This window comes from Gallinula chloropus (assembly GCF_964237585.1).
Source record: "Gallinula chloropus genome assembly, contig: HAP1_SCAFFOLD_112, whole genome shotgun sequence".
NCBI lineage: Eukaryota > Metazoa > Chordata > Aves > Gruiformes > Rallidae > Gallinula > Gallinula chloropus.
In genome coordinates this window covers 365,748-380,900 of record NW_028168078.1, presented here as the reverse complement: position 1 = coordinate 380,900, position 15,153 = coordinate 365,748, and positions in this window count along the sequence as shown.

The following is a 15,153-nucleotide window of genomic DNA, read 5'->3' as shown; positions in this document are numbered from 1 at the left end:
GTGAGAGTAATCCTGAGGGGAAGGAACAAATCACGGTACGTTCAGTCCCGGCGGAAGGAAAACTGCTGCTTCCCACCACTAACAGGAGCCTTTGGGAATGGAACAGCACTTCTTTCTGTAACGACCTTTCCCTCCAGCAGCACCACTAGGACAGGGCTGGTACCCTGCAGAGAGGAAACCGCCCTGCTGATCCAGCTGCCTCCTCAGTGAGCTGGCAGAACCAGACCAAGTCACCTGATAGCTTGATGCCGAAGCACCACAACAGAGTAATCCCACGGAAGGGATTGCAGCAGATCAAGGACCTGCTTCCAGCACCGCTCCACACCCGGTTATGCCGCGGCACCAACTCCATCCCAGTGACCCCACTTGAAGCTTGGTGGGGGATGCTCAGGTACACTGTTGGATGGACTTTGCCACCAGCCGTTGGTGAAATCACAGAATCACAAGGTTGGAGAAGACCTTTAAGATCATCGAGTCCAACTGATCCTGTCCTGTGCTAAACCATATCCCATAGTACCTGATCTGCCCTTTTTTCAAACACACCCCGGGACGGCGACTCAACCCCCTCCCTGGCAGCCTGTCCCAGGCCCTCACAACTCCTTACCGAGATGACTGTTTTAACATCAAGGGAGGCAGAGATTTCCCACCCCTTTCCACAGCATCTCAAGGACAAGATTGGGGACACCAACCCTCCAAAAGCTGATCCACCTCCCCAGCCCCGAGCCGGCTCTGCTCCATACCCAAGCTATTCCTGACAGATCCCTGACAGGTACTGAAGGGCACCAACAATTCCAGCCCTGCCCTCGGCGCAGCCTCTTCCAGCTCCTCCCAGGCCCTGAGAGCTCTCGCTGCACATCTAACCTCTGACTTCCCTTTCACCTCAGCCCAGCACCTGGGGGAGGCAGGGGACAGCTCTGCTCTCTCTGCTGCACACTGTGGCACAGCCGATGCCTTGATAACGTCTCTGAAGTTTCCAGAAGTGACTGGGTGTCTTCCTGAAGCTGGTGCTCTCAGGCCCACAGGCGGGAGGCACGGGGACAGCCCTACCAGAGTCAAGCATGCTATTCCCAGCCCTGGGCTGATTCAGCAAGGAGCCAGACAGCCATTGCCCTGTCCCCCAGGCAGAGGCATTCCTCAGAGATAAGTCCTCCCAGCCTTGTCTCCCCTCTTCCAGCTGCACTGTGCCCACCCGAAAGACAGAGGCAGGTCTCCCACTTGTCCTCAGACACCATGGTGACACTGCAGCCAGTAGCTGCAGCTCGCTGCCAGTTCTGCCTGCACTCATCTGACACGTTCCCAACCTCCCGTGCTGTCCCAGGCCATCCCTCACCCGTTCCTTACGGGTCTCTCACTGTCCTCGCCAGTAACCCCCTGTCTGGGCAGTGTCATACCCACTGGTCCTGTGGAAGCAGCAGCTTTAAGCACCCATCCAAGCAAGTGTTACTCCAGATAAAACACATCCCATCCCCCACTCTGCCCATGGGGACTTCCCTGGCAAGACCCTGAAGCCTGCAACCCTCACACCCTTCTGAAGGCTCACGCTCCTCCTTCCGGCTTCATTAAGCCCTGAGCAGGTACCGCAGGGTCTACGGCCTTCCAAGGTCGACTCTGCCACTGCTGAGGGTGTCACGGCCCTGAGGGTTTGCTGTGACTACACCAAAGCAAGGAAGGAGGAGGTTAGTTCAGAGGGAGGATAGAAAATGGCAAGAGCCTGCCCTTGTGTCCCACCCCAGCCTTCCCCCAGTACCATCCCTCTGGTGATAGCAACTCAACTCCAGCAGAACTTGGTCGGGGGTTATTGATCCTGGATTAGCACCAGATGTCGCTTCAACATCGTCCCGGGGGGAAATAAGTTTTCCCTTTTCCCCAACAGAAGGAACTCGACCAGCAGCAGCGGTTTCAAAGGACAGCAGGACCTTGTCACCGAGGTATTTAGAGAAGCTGGGGGCAAGCCTGCCACCAGCACACACCTCCTTCAAACATCACATCAAACGGCAAGGAAAAGGGCAGGAAAAGGTCTACCTCATCACAGGAGCTTTCACTCGTATCTAGAGGCGGGAGAATCCGGGACCGCCTCAGCTCCCGGGTGCTGGCCAGCCTCTGCGCCTTGGTGACAGACTTCTCCAGGAAGGCAGAGGGTGTCCACTGAAACACAAAACACCAACAAGAGCTGCAGAAACACCTCTCTTCAGAAAGGCTTTTCTTGTTCAAGCACCACTGATAAACCATTTGTCACCACAGCCACTAGGATAGTCCTGGAAGTCCCCAAAGTTCCCCGCTGAAATATTTAACATCAGTCACTGAATGATGGAGAGCGGAACATGCGCTCTAACCAAGCGGCTCTGTCCCCTGCGCTTCTCCTTCGTCCTCTGATGTGACACGTTTGAGGATTTCTGCTCTTCGGGCATTTGTTTCCCCTTTAGCATTGCAGGATTCAGGCAGTGACCTTTGAAAGGAGTGGGGAGGAGTCATCAGAAACCCCCTAACTCCATCCTCGCACAATGCTCACAACCAGCCGGCGTGTGGAGATGTCACTGCCGGCTGAATCACAGGAGAGCAGAAAAGCAGCGCTGTGCCAAGACCGAGGTGGAGCTGGCTGGGTCCAAGCTTTAGTTACCTTTTTAATTAGCCCTTGTTTTCTCTCTGTTCTGGCCTCACAGCCCCCTCCACAGAAGCATACAGAGATACCTCCTCCATGAGGTTATATCCAGGAAAGGGAGCCTTGGCCAGCAAAAGGCACATTCATGGATGGGGAGGAGGAACTGCCCCACGTTCATGGATGGGAAGGAGGAACTGCCCCAACTCCACAGCTGTTTCAAGGGCTGGATCTGCGCTCAACCCAGGATGACACTCATGACAGAACTGGTTTGGACCCCATTCTAGCTGGGACTGGACACGTCTCTCAAGTCTTCAGGCAGAGTCTGAGCAGCCCCACCACATCCCCAGCTGCTGGGAGGGCAGGGATGGTCAGAGCAGCGCCTGCAAGGATGCTTCCGTGACAGAAGATACTGCTGCCCTCACCAAGAGGATGGGTAGAAGCACCCCAATGCTTCAGCTACTCCAGTGCACTGCCCAGGACATCCCATTAACTGGGTTCCAGCAGCACATTCAGACAAGACTCTGGACTTTCAGCCCACATTCCATCTCCCACTGCACCTTGATGGCCACCTCCAACACAAGTATGGCAGCAAAGAGATGGGGTGGTGGTGTGTACCTTCACAGTGTGGCTAAACAGGAGGGGCAGGCAGAGGAGGGACACAGGGCAGGTTTCCAGCCTTACCACAGCTCCTATCTGGCCACAGCAGGTACTTACATTTACATACTTCTTCTTTGGAGCTGTTACTACTCTCCGTTGTAATATTGTAGAAAGCTCACTAGATCGACGAACGTTTTTGGTAGCCATGTCTCAGCTAATCTGGAAGGAGCAACAATGGCACTTTGAAAATCCAGGAAGAGCAGCTGACCCCAGGCGACTTTGTGCCCGACCTTATCACCTGCTCAGGGTTATTACACCAACCTCCAGCCCAGGGACCGCGGCTGCCCCGAGCGTGAACAAGATCAGACCAGACCCCTTCCCACTTCGCCAGCCCAACGCCCACCCCCCGTGCCAGGAGCTTTGCCCTGTTTCTAACTAACGCAGCACGGAGTTCAATGCTCTGATGAAGAACTAGAGTCTCCAGGCTCAGTCAGTTGGTTTGAGCTACAGAAATTATCCAGCAAATATGACTCCTTCCAGGCATGAAATTCCCACAGCCCCCAAGAGCATTTCTCCCAGGAGAACAAGGGCCCTAATTTTCACTTATTAACACTCACACTCGAGGCTCTCTACAGGCATTCGAGGCTGTAACAGCAGAAAGAAAACCATGAAGCCATTAAAGGAACAACAGCAATCAGCTCAAACACAAACACCACGTCTGTGCAAGCAGGGCTGCTAAAGACTTGATCCTAACGGCAGTTCTTCTCCAGCACCCCCCCACCCCCCACAAGGAATGCGGGTTGACCGCTCCATGGCCGGCTTTTAGGTCCATGGCCCAGTCAACAGCCTGACAACCACCTCTCCATCTCCATCACACACAGCCAAGCACTGCCATTCTGTAGTGGCTCCTGTCAAGATCTGAGCCAAAGCTCATGGAACTCATAGGCAGACACAGGCTATCAGGCTGTTTCCATGGGCAGTATCATACCCTACCCAAAGCAAACGCTTGGGCCCACAGCAGCATCAATTCACGGTGCACAGCTGTGCTGTGTCCACATCCTGACCACTGCTGTCACCCACAGAGCTCTGCTATCACCCAGCTCACCCAAAATGCTCCCGCAAACCCCAATCCAAGTCAAACTCTTCTAATCTCAACCTGCAAACACCTTCTCAACAAGAGTTCCGCACATCCCTGCCCAGTTCTCCCAAGGGAGTTTGAATCTCTGGCAAAACAAACGGCAGTTGAATTGAAAAGATACCAAACTGGAGACAGGCAAACAGCCAAAAGCAGCAGCAGGAGCATCACCCCCAGCCTCACCTGGGCAGGCTCCAGCCTCTTACCCACTTACCCAGCACACACACACACATTCCTGGCTGCCAGAACAGACAACAGGCCCTATTTCCTGGCTTACTGCTGTCCTACTCAGCACTGCAGTAACCCTGAGGTGTCATAGACACTTCACCCAGTTCCTCCCACCCTTCAGGCACTGACACCCTCATTGCAACACTGAGGTTTAAGGTCCAAACACCCAAAAGCCCGTGAACAAGAAGAGGAGGGCAGCACCAGCAGCCTCCATCCCCTCCACTCCTGCCCCAGGGCCTGGATGCGGCCACAGCTGCATCCCATGGGGGGGCAGACCTTGGCCTGGGAAGTCTGCTCTGATGGGGAGCACAGCGGGGCAGCTGGAGGGGGGGGTGCAGCAGGAGGGGACAGGCCCCGACACAAAATGCTGCCGCCTCCTCTAGCCCGGCACGAGAGCCCCCTCTTGGCTCCTTAGGCAGCCCCGCCCCTGAAATCCCGCCCTCCCTCCCTCCCAAACACAGCGCCTCCTTGCAGGGAAGCCTACCCGGCAGCAGGGTGAGCACCAGGGCCGGACACAGTTCGGGCGGGACCCAGCTCACACCCCACACCCCCACCCCGGGCACGCTGTGCCACTCACCCCAACCGCTCCAGCCCCCAGCCCCGGCGCTCCGCCCGCCCCCGCCCCTCCCGAGGCCGCACCTCCGGAACGCGGCCACCGCCCCAAAAACACGGCCTTGGGCACCGGAATCTCCCCCCTCCCGCTCCCGGGGCGGCGTGGGGACACTCACACGCCGGAGCGCGGCCACCAGCCGGGCTGCTGCCGCTGGCAATGAAGCAACGGACACACACGTTCCCGTGGCAACGGCGGGACGCGAGCGAGGCCCGTGCGGCAGCGCCCGGCCAGCCCCGGGCAGAGCTGACCCAGCGCCGCACCTCGCCGGGGAGCTACTACCCGCTCGCTCCTGCCCCGGGACCGGGGAAACCGGCGGCACGGGCGCGGGGGAGATGCCGCTTGGTGACAGCTCAGAGCCCAGTTCAACCAGCTCGCTGCCTTGCCGGCATCTCCTGACCCCCAGCCCGGCTCTCCGCACAGCCTGGCACCCACATGCAAACCGCAAGCCACAGGCTCTGACACTCAGCAGTCCCCACGTTCTGCTTCCCACCAGCTCCAGCACCCTCCAAGCGATGTCAGAGCCTCAAGTGCCTCCTGCCTGCCCCACCCTACACTGCAAGCAGCTCCTCTAGCAGGAGCGCAGACGGGTGGCTGAATCCTGCTTCACTATACACACTAAATCCTCCTCCTTCAGCAGCAATAAGGCACCTCTCTCCAGAGTAACTGCTTCATTTGCCTTTCTATTGCACTTTGCTGGGAGAGCCAGAGAGGAGATCTGCTAAAAGGGAGAATCAGGATGCTCCTGAACACTTTTCCTCACCTAAACCATCTTGCCCTGTTCAGGCTTAAGTAGCAGGATCATGTTTCTTGCTTAGAAATCACCTGCTTAGCTGCAATTACCATATAAACAGCATCTCACGGGAGCCAGGAAAGGAGAAGAATTTCCAGGACTTCCAGGGCTCTTGCCCCTCCAGCCTACCACTAAGTGGCTGAGAGCTTTCTAAATCAAGCCTTGCTCCCCAGGAAGCCTCACCTGGCACCTTTATACTCCAGCCCCTCTCGTCTTTTTATCACTTCGGTACTGCCATCCCACAATTTATTGTAAAAGCTCCACCACAGCAGAGATAATTAACAGGAGCCTCGTGTTACACCTTCCCCTTCCTTCTTTTCATAAACTCAAGCTCTCAGCTGATGGCGAGGTGGGCAAGGAGGACCAGGCTCCCTTCCACGGGCCTGCCAGAGCTCCACGTGCTGTGAATTTAGAGCCACAGCTCCCGATGTCAGCACTTAGAGCACTACTTTCCCTCTCCCAGCACCTCATCTCTGCTATCTTGGGCTTCCCAACTTGCATCAACCCTTCCCCCCCACTATTTACTCTTTTTCCTGCATCGGGACTACGTTTCAGTGTGGTTGGCAACACATCAGAGCTTCCACACAGAGAGAGACCTCGGAGTGCAAAAAGCAGGAGCCAAAAGGACTATTACCGGGTCCCCAGGTCGGGAGCAAGTGGCCTCAGCGGGGTCAGAGCTGGCTCTGCTGGGCCGAGGAGCACGTTAGCGAAGCGCTGCCATTCTGTAGTGGATCCTGTCAGGATCTGAGCCAAAGCTCATGGAACTCATAGGCAGACACAGGCTATCAGGCTGTTTCCACGGGCAGTATCTTACCCTACCCAAAGCAAACGCTTGGACCCACAGCAGCCTGCAGCTAAAAGCACGAGGCAAACAAGTCCGCGCTGCCCAGGGGCTCTCTGCATGTGCACAGCAGCCACGGCTCTGCTGCCACACAAGGATTTGGTCATCTACCCATGAACCACACACCCAAGCTGGAACATGGGGCACTGCCAGCATCCCTGAAAGCCATCCTCTCTCCCTTTCTGAACCACATCCCAGCTTCTGTGGCATCAATTCACGGTGCACAGCTGTGCTGTGTCCACATCCTGACCACTGCTGTCACCCACAGAGCTCTGCTATCACCCAGCTCACCCAAAATGCTCCCGCAAACCCCAATCCAAGTCAAACTCTTCTAATCTCAACCTGCAAACACCTTCTCAACAAGAGTTCCGCGCATCCCTGCCCAGTTCTCCCAAGGGAGTTTGAATCTCTGGCAAAACAAACGGCAGTTGAATTGAAAAGATACCAAACTGGAGACAGGCAAACAGCCAAAAGCAGCAGCAGGAGCATCACCCCCAGCCTCACCTGGGCAGGCTCCAGCCTCTTACCCACTTACCCAGCACACACACACACATTCCTGGCTGCCAGAACAGACAACAGGCCCTATTTCCTGGCTTACTGCTGTCCTACTCAGCACTGCAGTAACCCTGAGGTGTCATAGACACTTCACCCAGTTCCTCCCACCCTTCAGGCACTGACACCCTCATTGCAACACTGAGGTTTAAGGTCCAAACACCCAAAAGCCCGTGAACAAGAAGAGGAGGGCAGCACCAGCAGCCTCCATCCCCTCCACTCCTGCCCCAGGGCCTGGATGCGGCCACAGCTGCATCCCATGGGGGGGCAGACCTTGGCCTGGGAAGTCTGCTCTGATGGGGAGCACAGCGGGGCAGCTGGAGGGGGGGGTGCAGCAGGAGGGGACAGGCCCCGACACAAAATGCTGCCGCCTCCTCTAGCCCGGCACGAGAGCCCCCCCTTGGCTCCTTAGGCAGCCCCGCCCCTGAAATCCCGCCCTCCCTCCCTCCCAAACACAGCGCCTCCTTGCAGGGAAGCCTCCCCGGCAGCAGGGTGAGCACCAGGGCCGGACACAGTTCGGGCGGGACCCAGCTCACACCCCACACCCCCACCCCGGGCACGCTGTGCCACTCACCCCAACCGCTCCAGCCCCCAGCCCCGGCGCTCCGCCCGCCCCCGCCCCTCCCGAGGCCGCACCTCCGGAACGCGGCCACCGCCCCAAAAACACGGCCTTGGGCACCGGAATCTCCCCCCTCCCGCTCCCGAGGGGGCGTGGGGACACTCACACGCCGGAGCGCGGCCACCAGCCGGGCTGCTGCCGCTGGCAATGAAGCAACGGACACACACGTTCCCGTGGCAACGGCGGGACGCGAGCGAGGCCCGTGCGGCAGCGCCCGGCCAGCCCCGGGCAGAGCTGACCCAGCGCCGCACCTCGCCGGGGAGCTACTACCCGCTCGCTCCTGCCCCGGGACCGGGGAAACCGGCGGCACGGGCGCGGGGGAGATGCCGCTTGGTGACAGCTCAGAGCCCAGTTCAACCAGCTCGCTGCCTTGCCGGCATCTCCTGACCCCCAGCCCGGCTCTCCGCACAGCCTGGCACCCACATGCAAACCGCAAGCCACAGGCTCTGACACTCAGCAGTCCCCACGTTCTGCTTCCCACCAGCTCCAGCACCCTCCAAGCGATGTCAGAGCCTCAAGTGCCTCCTGCCTGCCCCACCCTACACTGCAAGCAACTCCTCTTGCAGGAGCGCAGACGGGTGGCTGAATCCTGCTTCACTATACACACTAAATCCTCCTCCTTCAGCAGCAATAAGGCACCTCTCTCCAGAGTAACTGCTTCATTTGCCTTTCTATTGCACTTTGCTGGGAGAGCCAGAGAGGAGATCTGCTAAAAGGGAGAATCAGGATGCTCCTGAACACTTTTCCTCACCTAAACCATCTTGCCCTGTTCAGGCTTAAGTAGCAGGATCATGTTTCTTGCTTAGAAATCACCTGCTTAGCTGCAATTACCATATAAACAGCATCTCACGGGAGCCAGGAAAGGAGAAGAATTTCCAGGACTTCCAGGGCTCTTGCCCCTCCAGCCTACCACTAAGTGGCTGAGAGCTTTCTAAATCAAGCCTTGCTCCCCAGGAAGCCTCACCTGGCACCTTTATACTCCAGCCCCTCTCGTCTTTTTATCACTTCGGTACTGCCATCCCACAATTTATTGTAAAAGCTCCACCACAGCAGAGATAATTAACAGGAGCCTCGTGTTACACCTTCCCCTTCCTTCTTTTCATAAACTCAAGCTCTCAGCTGATGGCGAGGTGGGCAAGGAGGACCAGGCTCCCTTCCACGGGCCTGCCAGAGCTCCACGTGCTGTGAATTTAGAGCCACAGCTCCCGATGTCAGCACTTAGAGCACTACTTTCCCTCTCCCAGCACCTCATCTCTGCTATCTTGGGCTTCCCAACTTGCATCAACCCTTCCCCCCCACTATTTACTCTTTTTCCTGCATCGGGACTACGTTTCAGTGTGGTTGGCAACACATCAGAGCTTCCACACAGAGAGAGACCTCGGAGTGCAAAAAGCAGGAGCCAAAAGGACTATTACCGGGTCCCCAGGTCGGGAGCAAGTGGCCTCAGCGGGGTCAGAGCTGGCTCTGCTGGGCCGAGGAGCACGTTAGCGAAGCGCTGCCATTCTGTAGTGGATCCTGTCAGGATCTGAGCCAAAGCTCATGGAACTCATAGGCAGACACAGGCTATCAGGCTGTTTCCACGGGCAGTATCTTACCCTACCCAAAGCAAACGCTTGGACCCACAGCAGCCTGCAGCTAAAAGCACGAGGCAAACAAGTCCGCGCTGCCCAGGGGCTCTCTGCATGTGCACAGCAGCCACGGCTCTGCTGCCACACAAGGATTTGGTCATCTACCCATGAACCACACACCCAAGCTGGAACATGGGGCACTGCCAGCATCCCTGAAAGCCATCCTCTCTCCCTTTCTGAACCACATCCCAGCTTCTGTGGCATCAATTCACGGTGCACAGCTGTGCTGTGTCCACATCCTGACCACTGCTGTCACCCACAGAGCTCTGCTATCACCCAGCTCACCCAAAATGCTCCCGCAAACCCCAATCCAAGTCAAACTCTTCTAATCTCAACCTGCAAACACCTTCTCAACAAGAGTTCCGCGCATCCCTGCCCAGTTCTCCCAAGGGAGTTTGAATCTCTGGCAAAACAAACGGCAGTTGAATTGAAAAGATACCAAACTGGAGACAGGCAAACAGCCAAAAGCAGCAGCAGGAGCATCACCCCCAGCCTCACCTGGGCAGGCTCCAGCCTCTTACCCACTTACCCAGCACACACACACACATTCCTGGCTGCCAGAACAGACAACAGGCCCTATTTCCTGGCTTACTGCTGTCCTACTCAGCACTGCAGTAACCCTGAGGTGTCATAGACACTTCACCCAGTTCCTCCCACCCTTCAGGCACTGACACCCTCATTTACACGTTGCAACACTGAGGTTTAAGGTCCAAACACCCAAAAGCCCGTGAACAAGAAGAGGAGGGCAGCACCAGCAGCCTCCATCCCCTCCACTCCTGCCCCAGGGCCTGGATGCGGCCACAGCTGCATCCCATGGGGGGGCAGACCTTGGCCTGGGAAGTCTGCTCTGATGGGGAGCACAGCGGGGCAGCTGGAGGGGGGGGTGCAGCAGGAGGGGACAGGCCCCGACACAAAATGCTGCCGCCTCCTCTAGCCCGGCACGAGAGCCCCCTCTTCGCTCCTTAGGCAGCCTCCCCCCTGAAATCCCGCCCTCCCTCCCTCCCAAACAGAGCCTCTCCTTGCAGGGAAGCCTACCCGGCAGCAGGGTGAGCACCAGGGCCTGACACAGTTCGGGCGGGACCCAGCTCACACCCCACACCCCCACCCACACTCACCCCAACCGCTCCAGCCCCCGCCCCTCCCGAGGCCGCACCTCCGGAACGCGGCCACCGCCCCAAAAACACGGCCTTGGGCACCGGAATCTCCCCCCTCCCGCTCCCGGGGCGGCGTGGGGACACTCACACGCCGGAGCGCGGCCACCAGCCGGGCTGCTGCCGTTGGCAATGAAGCACCGGACACACACGTTCCCGTGGCAACGGCGGGACGCGAGCGAGGCCCGTGCGGCAGCGCCCGGCCAGCCCCGGGCAGAGCTGACCCAGCGCCGCACCTCGCCGGGGAGTTACTACCCGCTCGCTCCTGACCCGGGACCGGGGAAACCGGCGGCACGGGCCTGGGGGAGATGCTTTGGGCCAGGGGCTCGGCTGGCACAGCAAGCGTGTGCTGAAGCGGCCCCTGCCCACCCTCCCAGATTACGTGGGTGCAGCGTGGGTGCAGACAGTCCTCCACCAGCTCTGGAACCTGAGTCCTTTCCCACAGCACTTCAGCCCTTCCCCAGCTGTACAGTGAACTCTTTCTGCAAAGCTGGTTAGGAAGGACATCCTTAAAAACGTGGAATTTAAAAGAGCATTTGGGTTTCAGTGTTCATGTCTCATGGAAACCCAGTCTCCTGGGACAGCAGAGGGATGGTATTGATTCCCTTCCCTAACGCAGCTGCCTCGTGCAAAAGGGTTTGAAGAGCCACTCCTGGGTTACACAGACAGCTCGACAGGAGCACTTCAAAAAGCTCAGCCTTCTCATCAGGTCCCTGGCAAAAGGGGTCTGGCCTCCCCAGCAGGAGGGCTTAGAAGCTGGCCAGGAACGTGCTTTGTCTTATGTGCAGTCTCATCATTTCACTGGGTCAGTTCTAGGGAACCTCTTCTGAGCTGATGGGCTCAGAAACTTCAGCTCCATACACGCAACTCCTGACGTGCAGCAGCCCCACTGATGATGCCCAGAGCAGTTTCAGGATGCCAGTGCTGTCAGCAAGTTCAGCCCAGCCCCTGTGCCTTCAAACCAACGGTGTCCTCACACCAGCACACGATACAGCTGTTTCTCAAGGCTTTAGTATTTCCTTCCTCAGCTTTTGCTTGTGCTTCCTGCACGTTTTACAGAGGGGGATTTTAAAAGGGTGGGTGAACTGATACTGTATGAATTGTGCTCACTCTGTGTAAGGATATTTTTAGCAGAATCCATCTCTCAATCCAATTCTTTGCCATGTACACACTGAGGAAAATTAGATGCCTTTAAGGTATCGTTATTAACTTCATTTGATTTCTGGTTCCTTTAGCAGAGATTTAAGTATGCTGGGCCTCTTTTAAGAACATTTTAAAAGATCAACAATTGCAATAATTATTTTTATTAGTAGAGTGACAAAGAAGCAGCAGTTCAGTTTGCTTTATTTGGTACTAGCCAAATGCTAAATTGTGCCTAGTATCATTACTTGTCCTTTAATCAGGAGTCTTCTGGTTTTTTTAATAGATCTGACTAAAAGACTTGATCCTGCTGCCAGAAAAACTTAGTCTACCCTTCTTTTTATTTAATAAATTCACTGTTATTTTATTGAATAGAAATTATGATATATTGTTCAAGGTATTGCATATGTTCAATAACACTGTTATGATGATAATACAGGATTTCAGAAGTCAATTGCTGTGTTCCGATAGCACAGGTATTATTAATTATTTAAAGATTAATTCAGTTTTATAAAAAAGCCAAAACCAAATATCGATTCAATTTCAACTTTCAACATGCAAACACCTTCGAAGTAAAAAATATCCTTTTGAAGAACTGGTCAGTTGTAACATACAAAGTAAAATCTATTTTTAGCTGCTTATTTTAATTTTTCAAAAACTTATTTTATACTCTATATAGTTTTAAAAGTCATTTCAGTAACTTTGATCAGATAAAACTGTCCATATTCCAAGATTCAAGAGGTGAACTGAAATAGCTCTGTCCTGCTAACGTTGCAGGAAATAAAACTTCAGACCAAGAGACACCCTTAATTCTGGTTTCTCACGGGAAGAGTTTTCACTCCTAAGCAATTAAAAGGCACACAGAATCTTCCTGGTTTCAGTTTCAATCATCTACCACTTTGATTGAACTCAGGACAATTTCACATCTGTAAAATGTTTTACAAGTCACTTGTTAAATGCACCTGAGGAATTCCAGGACCCAAATAGGGTTCATGTTAGAGAAATCTATGGACTTGCTCAAGATGGAGGAGTTCCATACCTGCAAAGAAGCAGGACTCCAAGTATTGGCCGTAATCACCATAGTCCTGCTTTGGATAATTTCCCTATGCAAACACAGAGATTTGAAGACGTGGTATCTTAACACAAAAGATTGCACTCTTTCCCTTTGAACAAGACAATATGGATCAAACCATCTGTCTTACCTGACTGATGCTCATCAACATGAACAAAAGAGTCATCCAACAGACAGTAAATAGCTTTTGCTGAGAGAAGCACACAAGCCATCACTTCCATACTGGGAGTCTTGTACAGCAGAACTGAGGACCACATGAGATGTCCAACTCTTCATTTTCCACCTAAGATAGAAAGCAGATTCTGCAAGTTACTTGCACACTTTGATGGGCCAGGTAGATGCATCATTATAGGCTCCTAGGGAAGCAATTGTACCAGCTGGAGCATCTAAACATGCTGCAGTCCAAGAGCAGAAGTTCACCTCGAGGCTGTTAAATGCAGCAGAGCTTTGAGGCTGCAGATACCTGTCGCTGGCTGCAGCGTAACACGGAGCCAGGAATCGCCAGGGAGGGAAAGTTGCCCTTAAATATTGCTTTGAAGTTTCAGGGAGTGGGGGGTGGTGGCACGAAGCCTAATGCGGTCACTGGACTGCTGTCAAGTGCTGGCTCTGCCAGAGACCCCATGGTCAGGGCCGGAGACCCCATGGCCAGGGCCGGACACCCCATGGCCAGGGCCAGAGACCCCATGGCAAGGGCTGCAGACCCCATGGCCAGGGCCAGAGACCCCATGGCCAGGGCCAGAGACCCCATGGCCAGGGCCGACTCACCTAAAGCAGTTGGATGGCAGGTTTTCTGGCTCCCCCATGGCTGCAGTCATTCAGCATTTCCCAGTCACTGTTCCATTCCAATGGCCTGCATCCCGCTGAAGGCTCAGTTCCTGTCAGAGGAGTGTCTTGGCTGAGGCAGGCTGAAGGAGCCCTCCTCTGCCCCTTCCCTCTCCTGAGACTGCTCTCCCTGCTCCAGGACGAGGAAGCTGCTCTCTTCAGCAGCTCTTCCAGGGCCAGCTCACCCCTTTGCAGCAGCGCTTAGGAGAAGCGGACAGGAGGCAGTCAGAGGCAATCTCACCTGGCTCTAGCACAGGAAGAGGAGTCCCTCCTCATCTCGGCTGGAAATGCTGCTCCTTTGGGCTGTGCCTGGAAGGGAAGAATTCCAGCACAGGGGGCAGCAAGGGGGACTTTCTTTTGCTCTTGTTTTGGCCGTGGCAGACCACGGGCAGCCGAACCTTGAGCTGTACCCCAGGGCTGCTGGCCCAGCAGGCAGATCCGCACCTCCCCCGGCACTGAGGATGAGCAGATCCCAAAGTCCAAGCGTTCTGCTGGCGCCGCGGAGAAGGGAGCGGAGCGGGAACGCCTGAGCCCCGGCCCCGGTGCGCGCCGGGCTCTGCCCCCGCGGGGCTCCGCTCGCCGCCTCGCACGCCGGCGCGGAAAAGAGCGGAACTAGCGCCCGGCACCCGCGGAGCGGCCGGGATGGGGACGGAGATGGGGGGGCGCGGCAGCCCGGCCCGGCCCGGGCGTTGCACAGGCTGGCGGGGGGCGCGGGGCCCCCCCTCCTTGCCCGCCTGCCCGGCGCGGAGGGGCGCGCTGTGCCGCGGCGCCGGGCGCTGCGCTCCGGGCGCGCTGGCACTTGGCAACTGTTCTGCTGGGGCCGAGCGAAACTCGCGCTGCGCCAGGCCCTGCGGAAGGCTGAGACGAGCCTGTGGAGCCGGGGGCAGCCACCGCGCCCCCGGCCACGGAGAAGCGGAACAGCGCTGGTCCCCCCGCAGCCCCTGAGGCCTCGGGACGCGTCTGTCCCGCTGCCCGGCGGGAACAGCCCAGGGGCCGTTGGGATCCTCCCGCCCACGGCGCCGCCAGGGGTGGCACAGGGCAGCTGCTAATGCAGCTCCTGCAACAGGGTGTCAGTTTGTGGAAGCTGATGTCCTGCCGGGGCTGGGTCCTAGTGCTGGGCTGGGTCCTAGTGCTGGGCTGGGTCCTAGGGCTGGGCTGGGTCCTAGGGCTGGGCTGGGTCCTAGCCGTCGCCCCAGGGTCGCACTGTGGTTCGGTGGGGACGGGGGAAAAGCGGCCCCGGATGCCTTGGCAGAAGTGCCACAGAAGTGGAAGAACTACCCCCACCTTCGAAATTGCACAGGAATCAGTCATGATAGGTGTCTGATGGCTGAAAATGTATCGAATGCAGAAAATGCAAATGCTTTAT